Source organism: Physeter macrocephalus, chromosome 1 (assembly GCF_002837175.3).
Source record: "Physeter macrocephalus isolate SW-GA chromosome 1, ASM283717v5, whole genome shotgun sequence".
Lineage (NCBI taxonomy): Eukaryota > Metazoa > Chordata > Mammalia > Artiodactyla > Physeteridae > Physeter > Physeter macrocephalus.
In genome coordinates, this window is record NC_041214.2 from 41,259,936 (window position 1) to 41,267,594 (window position 7,659).

General features: G+C 41.6%; 1 pseudogene; it reads left to right on the plus strand.

Moving 5' to 3' along the window:
- The first annotated feature begins 5,961 nt into the window (after nt 1-5,961).
- On the plus strand, nt 5,962-7,047 carry LOC102986970 (actin, cytoplasmic 2-like; annotated as a pseudogene).
- Nucleotides 7,048-7,659: the final 612 nt, after the last annotated feature.

Genomic DNA, 7,659 nt, shown 5'->3' on the forward strand with positions numbered 1-7,659 from the left:
AGAGGCAGGTCTTGGGCTTGTTCTCCAACGTGTAAAGTCCGTGGGAAGCATGAACATGTCCACAATGATCAGGTTATATTCTGGTGGAACCAATCAGATTAGGGAGGTGTGGGATAGTATTCTTATGAAATCTGGTGAGGAAGAGTTAGACTTTGGTGAAGAGCAATTTAAACATGGCAGATGCTCAATAAAGAATATCTCATCCTGTGTGTGTATGAATATATGTGCCCCTCATTTCAACTATCCAAAGAAGGGAGGGTGTTCTACAAATGGGGTCCCAAGTCATCTAAATTGAATTGGTGAGAAGGAAGAAAATGTAGGATAGGAATTAGAAGTCCTAACCCAAAAGAAAGCATGCACTGAAACCTAAGGTTAAGAAAGGGTGGAAGGGACTTCCCTGGTGGTCCTGCGGCTAAGACTTTGCCTTCCAATGCAGAGGGTGCAAGTTTGATCCCTGGTTGGGGGGCTAGGATCCCATATATCTTGTGGCCAAAAGGCCAAAACAAAGAACAGGAGCAATATTGTAACAAATTCAATAAAGACTTTAAAAATGGTCCTCATCAAAAAAAAAAAAAAAAAGAGGTGGAAGATGGAGACCAGTGACATTGTAGATTCTATTTATTAACGTAAGCAACACTAGCTGCTAAAACAAACACTAAAATCTCAGTGGTGTAACACAATGAAAGTGTATTTCTATTCTCAGGCAAACAATCCTGATTGCCAAATATCCCATCAGTGGATCCAATAAAAGATTAAATGTCCCTACCTCACATTATACAAAAAAATTAGTTCCAGGTGGATTGTGGATAGCCATGTGAAAGTTAAAACAACAGAACTTCTAGACCAGTGCTGTCCAATAGAACTTTCTGTGAAGATGGAAAAGTCCTTGTCCACTAGCCACATAATGCTATTGACCACTTGAAATACAGCTTGTTCAACTGAGGAAATTAGCTTTGAATTTTATTTAGTTTTCATTCATCTAATTTTAAATAGTCACATCTAGCTAGTGGCAACCCTAATGGATGGCACAGTTCTAGAAGATAACACACAACAAGATCTTCATGAGCCTGGGGTAGGCAAAGATTTCTTAAACAGGACATGAGGACTAATGTAAAGGAAGAAGACTGATACACTGAACTTCATTAAAATGAAGAATTTATGCTCACTAGAAGACATCATTAAGAAAGTCAAAAGGTAATGCAAAGTTGCAGTGCAAAAGTATGACAAAGGACTCATATCCCAAATACATAAAGAAATTGTATTCATCAACAAAAAAGAGCAATAACCCAATTTTGAAAAAGCAAAAGATTTGAAGACACTTTATAGAAGAAATTATCTATCGAAATGGCCCAACATACATATGAAAAAGTGTTCAATACAATCTGTCATCAGGAAAAGGAAATTAAAACCATGGTGGGATACCATGTATCCATCAGAATGGCTAAAAACAACAAAACAAAACAAAAACTGACAATCCTAAGTGTTGGCAAGCACAAACTGGCATGTTCATTCTCTGCTAATAGAAATGTAAATTAGTGAAACCACTTTGGAAAACTGGCAGTTTCTAATAAAGTTTAACATATACTTATATTAAACCAGCAATTTCACTTCTTGGTATATATTGAGGAGAACTAGGCACATATATGCACCAAAAAATGTGAGTTAGAATGGTTTTTCAGCTACATTCTTAAGAACTCAAAATGAGAGTAACCTAACTGTCCCTCAGTGGTAGAAGCATGAATACATTGTTATGTAGGTGGGCACATAAATGTATGTGTATACACCAGGTGGAATATGAGGCAGTAATAAATACACACTACCACAGGAAAGAGTCCCACAAATATAATATTGAGTGAAAGAAACTAGTTTCAAAAAGATACCCCATTAATATTTATTTATATAAAACTAAAAACAATCAAAAATAATTTATAGTGATAAAAATCAGAATAGCTGCTACCTTTGTGTGTGTATGTGTGTGTTGGTGGGGGTGAGGAAGGGGAGCAGGTAAAGGCAGAGTCACGAGGGAGGAATCTGGGTGCTAGTAATCTCTGCTTCTTAATCCAGATGCCAGTTAACCAGGTATGATTATGTGGCAAAAATCCTTTGAGCTGTACCATTACCATTTGTGCACTTTTCTGTTTGCGTGTTACGTGTCAGTAAAATATTTACTTAAAAAAATCTCTATGAAAATTTATGAAGCGGGTCAAAGAATGATGAGCCTCCAGCGTGAATGACAAAGAGAGGTCTAGATCGATGAAAAAAGGTTTATTTTCACTTGTATGGCATTGTGTCTGACAAAGCTATGAACTAGAGATTGGGAGATTTCACTGTCTGAACTGTCACCTCTCAGTGATGGAGTTGCCTTTTTATGTATTTGAATACAGAGAGGGCTCATTTATCCCTTTAATAAATATTATTGAGCACCTCTACTAAGTGGTGGGCTCTTGTTTGGAGGGGCCAGTTTGGAGCAGCCAGGCTTTTAATTATTCAGAGAAGGTTAAAGCAGACGATGGGCCACTCAAACTTTTCCTTACCTTCTTTCTCCCCTTCACAGATAGCTCCCTAAGCTTTCTTCTGGCTGCCACGTTCTATGGAATTCTATGTGCTTTATATTAAGGCAAGTGGTGGTGCCCAGATATAATTAATTCAAGGCTTCTAGATGAATAATTTTGTCCCCAAATCTGCAAACTCTTGTGGGCAGAGGCTTTGCCCAATTCTTCTATGAGTCCTTGTGCCCAGCAGAGAGGTGAAACTTAGCAAAAGATTGAAGGTGTGGAGAATGAAAGAATAAATGCTAAAAGCATTTAGGACATACCTGCTTTTATTCCATTAGAGTTTTCTTTCTCATTCAAGGGGGAAAACATCTCAGGGTTAAAAACACTCAACAGATAATGATGTGGAGTGACAGAGATCTTCCTCTTCAAAGTTTTGATGTGGATACTGGCTACCTGATTCCCAATCTCACCGAATTAAAAAAAAATCTCACTATGTCGCTGTCCCATTATCAGGTACCTGGGGACATTCTATGGATCAAACCTTTTTCTCCCTAAAATATAGACTTCCCATATCAAAGACAGATAGCACATCAATAACAGATAACACTGGTGTTTACCCATCCTTCCAAACCAGGTTAACAAAAAGTTGCAGTCTTGTTTTCCTTTTCTATGACTTGGGAGCTCTATTCTGTGAGCCCACAGAGGGGACTGAGAAATACATACTTTTGTTCTTGAGAAGGAAGAAAGATCTAGAATCAGATTTTTAAATAAATGTGTTGTTTTCGTGTCTTTTTTCTCAACCATGAAGATTCTGTTCCCGGGAACACTGAGGACTTGATTCTGATGACCTCATTTCCTTTGAATCCTTTGATGTTTTGTTTCCTCTGCCTGAAGTATTTTACTGTCACCAGTGAAACCACAGAGAAGACCATATAACTGAATGTCTGTCTCTTCCAAGCCCCGTGGATGTGGTGGTGGTGGGAACAGTTCTTGGCTTTGCCCTGAGATATTGGAACTCGTTGGAAGAAGTGAAAAGTCTAGCTGCCTGAAGGCACCTTTCTTTTTTTCTAGATGTATAGGCAGGATGGTAGGGTCAGATTAGTCAGTTTATGAATTATTCACAGATGGATTAGCCAGCTGATGGATTATTCAGACCTCTGTTCCTTTTCCATTTCTCTTACCCTGCTAGGCTCTGGTTTATTCCACTCCAACATGGTTGTTCTCAAGGCCGTAGAAAGAAGCAGGAAGAGAAGATGTAGCGATGCTCAGAGGAGTGAAAATTAGTCTGATGAAGAGTGTCCAGTCATGTAGAAGGGGGGGCGGAGCTTGCAGGAACTCAGCAACCTGGGCTGTTTCAAGGCATGCATCCAACCACTTGAAGAACAAATCGACAAACAAAAGCTGACACCCTGATATAGGTAATGAGCAAGCTGGTGTTACGCGAAGGATGCTGGACTTTGGGACTTGGGTCCCTATCCCAGACACACTCTTCAGCTAGACTAAACCTGGGCTCTACAATGTGCCTCTGAGCCTAGTGATCTTTGGATTGCCTATTAATTTTATTTAAATTAAAATCTGTTGAGTGCCTCTGCTATGCAAAGTGCTTTACAAACAGTATTAGGATTGCTCTTCACTGCAAGTTATAGCTGACAATAGCTTCAAGTGTAATGTCAATTAATGGTTAAGCATAACAGAAAGTTTGGCAGTATAAATTCCAGGGTTGGTAGCTCATTCTAGAGATTTCATAAAAGATCTATGACTTTCTGATTTTTGTTGTACTGCTATCCTCAGCATATTTCTGATTTTTTTTTCATATGGTTGAAAATGGTTGCTGAAGCTCAAAATAATCGTGTCCCCAGAGGGATGGAGAGAGGTGGGGGGCAAATGGTCTTTCTATTCTCAATGCTCTTTCATTGAGGAGGCAAACACTTCCAGAACCCAGAAACATAACTCCTCTTACATCTCATTGACCAGAATTGTATCACATGCCTGCACCTAGACCAATGACTAGCAAAATGAAGTGAATTATCTCCATTGGTTTAGGCCAATCAAAAGTTATCCACCAGGTCTGAAGTCCTGGTCTACAGGAACAAAATAGGAAACTGAGAGCAAGGAACAAGGGAAAATGAAAATTGAGTAGATAACCAATGGTATCTAGTACTTATTTATTTGCATAGGATCCTAGTCGACTGAGTCTGCAGAAAGAAAGTCCTTAAGGGTCTGAGAAAAGAAAAAAAGTGAGAATGGATACTTATCAAACTTTCCTGTTTAGACTGGTAGCCACAGTGGCTCAGTAAGCATTTTTTGGGTGGTTTAGGCTCCAGGCTTTGAAGTGTCAGTTCTAGCAATATGACTTGTTTTCACTGTTAAGACCTTTCCGTTCTTGGTGACATTGTTGTCTCATTTGTAGAACAGAACAAAGCCCATGAGCTTGGAGTTTTAATAAATTGATATTTTCATAGGTGCTTGAGATTGGAAATTATTGGTAAACACTAGTGAGAATTATTTATGAATGAGGAATATTCATTGCATATCTCTTTATAACTTTATACCAAAGATAATAGTAGGGTCTATATATATATATATATATATATATATATATATATATATAAAATGTATTCATCTGAGCTGATGATCAGGATCAAAATATAATTTCAGTGTCTAATTCTCAGCACAATTCAGAGTTTGTGATGTATAGTTTAAAGTGATCTTTAAAAATAGATTTCAATGGCCAACTTAAATATGAATACCTTAAGAATATTACTGGTAGTATTTATTCTACCTAACCAACCATCTATTAGGATTTCCATGTGACTCTACTGCTGTTACATGCACTTCAGATAGTTAAACTGACACCTCTCCTTTCCTGGAAACCTTTTACTCTTCTCAAGTTCCTTATGTGCTTTATTCCATCACTGTGCACCAAGTTGCTTAGTTTTGAAAATTATGGTTATTCTTGATGACTCCCTTCTCAGCACATTCAATCAGTTGTCAAATGTTATCAGTTCTGCCTTTAACACCGTTCTCATGCTTAACCTTCCTTGTTCATATCTCTTTCAGGTTAGCAGACTATATTTACATCTGGGGTGATTATCTGGCAGGGGGGCGGTGGGTAGGTGAGGGTTTCTAGTGTTTGGAGGACTGTTCTGAATTTTCCACGTTTTCTATAATCATTGATCACCAGAAAAAAATGAACATAAAAACAACAGAATCTGTTCTTCAGAGATGTTAATTCGGTTATTCTCAGTGTCCTTCATTCCTAAGTATATGATGCCTGTATCTGTCTCTGTCAGCATCTAATCTTCTGAAAGGCATGACCTGGGCTCGTAAACATCCCACACAGCCTAGGCATTCCAGCAGTGTTTGCTCAGTTAAATTTAGTTGAAGATTGGCCTCACTAGACAGCCTCTTCTGGTCCTCCGGCTGTTGCACGCTGCTGCTGCCTCGGTCCATCACTAGCGAAGAAGAAATCTCTATGCTCCTCATCTGCGATCGCTCTGGCACGTGCAAAGCTGGCTTTGCTGGGGATGACGCCTCTCGGGGGAACGAGTTTCCATCCATCATCGACTACCCCTGACAACAGGGTGTCACGGTAGGCTTGGGACAGTCACGTGGGTGATGAGGCCAGAGCAAAGCTCAGCATCCTGACCTTCAAGTGCCCCATGGAGCACAGCATCATCACCAACTGAGACGACGTGGTATGGAGAAGATAGGCACCAACCACAGCTTCTACAATGAGCTGCGCGTGGTCCCCAAGGAGCACCCCCTGCTGCTGACCGAGGCTTCCCTGAACCCTGAGGCCTACCCTGAGAAGATGACTCAGATCTCCTTCGAGACCTTCAACACTCTGGCCGTGTGCATGACCGTGCAGGCTGTGCTGTCCCTGTAGCCTCTGGCCGCACCACTGGTACTGTCCTGGACTCTGGAGATGGGGTCACCCACACTGTGCCCATCTACCAGGAGTACGCTTCTCCCCCTCCACCCCCCGCCCCACGCCATCCTGCCTCTGGACCACGGTGGCCGGGACCTGACCGACTACCTCGTGAAGATGCTCCCGGAGCGTGACCACAGCTTCACCATCACTGCCCAGTGGGAAATCATGCGTGACATCAAGGAGCAGCTCTGCCACGTCGCCCTGGAGTTGGAGCAGGAGATGGCTACTGCCGTGTCCTCCTCCTCCCTGGAGAACAGCTGCGAGTTGCCCGACCGTCAGGTGATCAGCAACCACAATAAACAGTTCTGGGGTCCAGAGGCGCTCTTCCAGCCCTCCTCCTGAGTATGGAGTCCTGTGGCATCCGGGAGATCACCTTCAACTCCATCCTGAAGGGTGACGTCTGGGGAGACCATCATGTACCCCACACTGCCCGCAGGATGCAGAGGGAGATCACCAGCACTGTCTCCCAGCAGGATCAATATCAAGATCAACCCTCCTCCTTAACACAAGTACTAGGTGCGGATCGGGGGCTCCATCCTGGCTTTCCGGTTGATGTGGATCAGCAAGCGGGAGTATGACGAGGGCCACCCCTCTATCGTCCACCGCAAATGCTTCTAAATGGACTGCAAGCAGACTCTTGGAATTTGCTGCCTAAGTCCATTCAAGAGTATAAATTTGCCCTGGCAAGTATGCACACCTCATGCTAGCCTCATGAAACTGGAATAGCCTTTGAAAAGAAATTTGTCCTTGAAGTTTGTATCTGCTATCAGCCCTGGATTGTACAACTTGCTGATTTTGACCTTCTGTTTAAGTTAACTGTTCCTTTGGTCTATGTTTAATATCCTGTACATATCTTTGATTTATACCCCCAATACATGCAGCTCTGTCACTACCTCACTACTGAGAATTTGCGAGCCCATGAGTTTCTTGACCTGTGCAGGGTATTCGTGTGTAAGAGCTGCTTATTCCAGGATTTCTTTAGAGGCTGGCAAGAGTCCTGAGCCAGTTGGCATTTGTCTTTGGTGTCCGACGGGGTTGGGAAGGTCCCAACCTTAGAACCCACTTTCCTTTCTTACCTCACAATTTCCTGCCAGAATACCTGGTGGTTGTTACTTCCCTTGAGATGGAAAATGGTTTGCATTTACACCTATAAATGTATTCATCCTTTCAATATATGTAAGGTTTTTGTATGCAATTCCCAATTCTTTAAGAGATGACAGCAAATGTTGG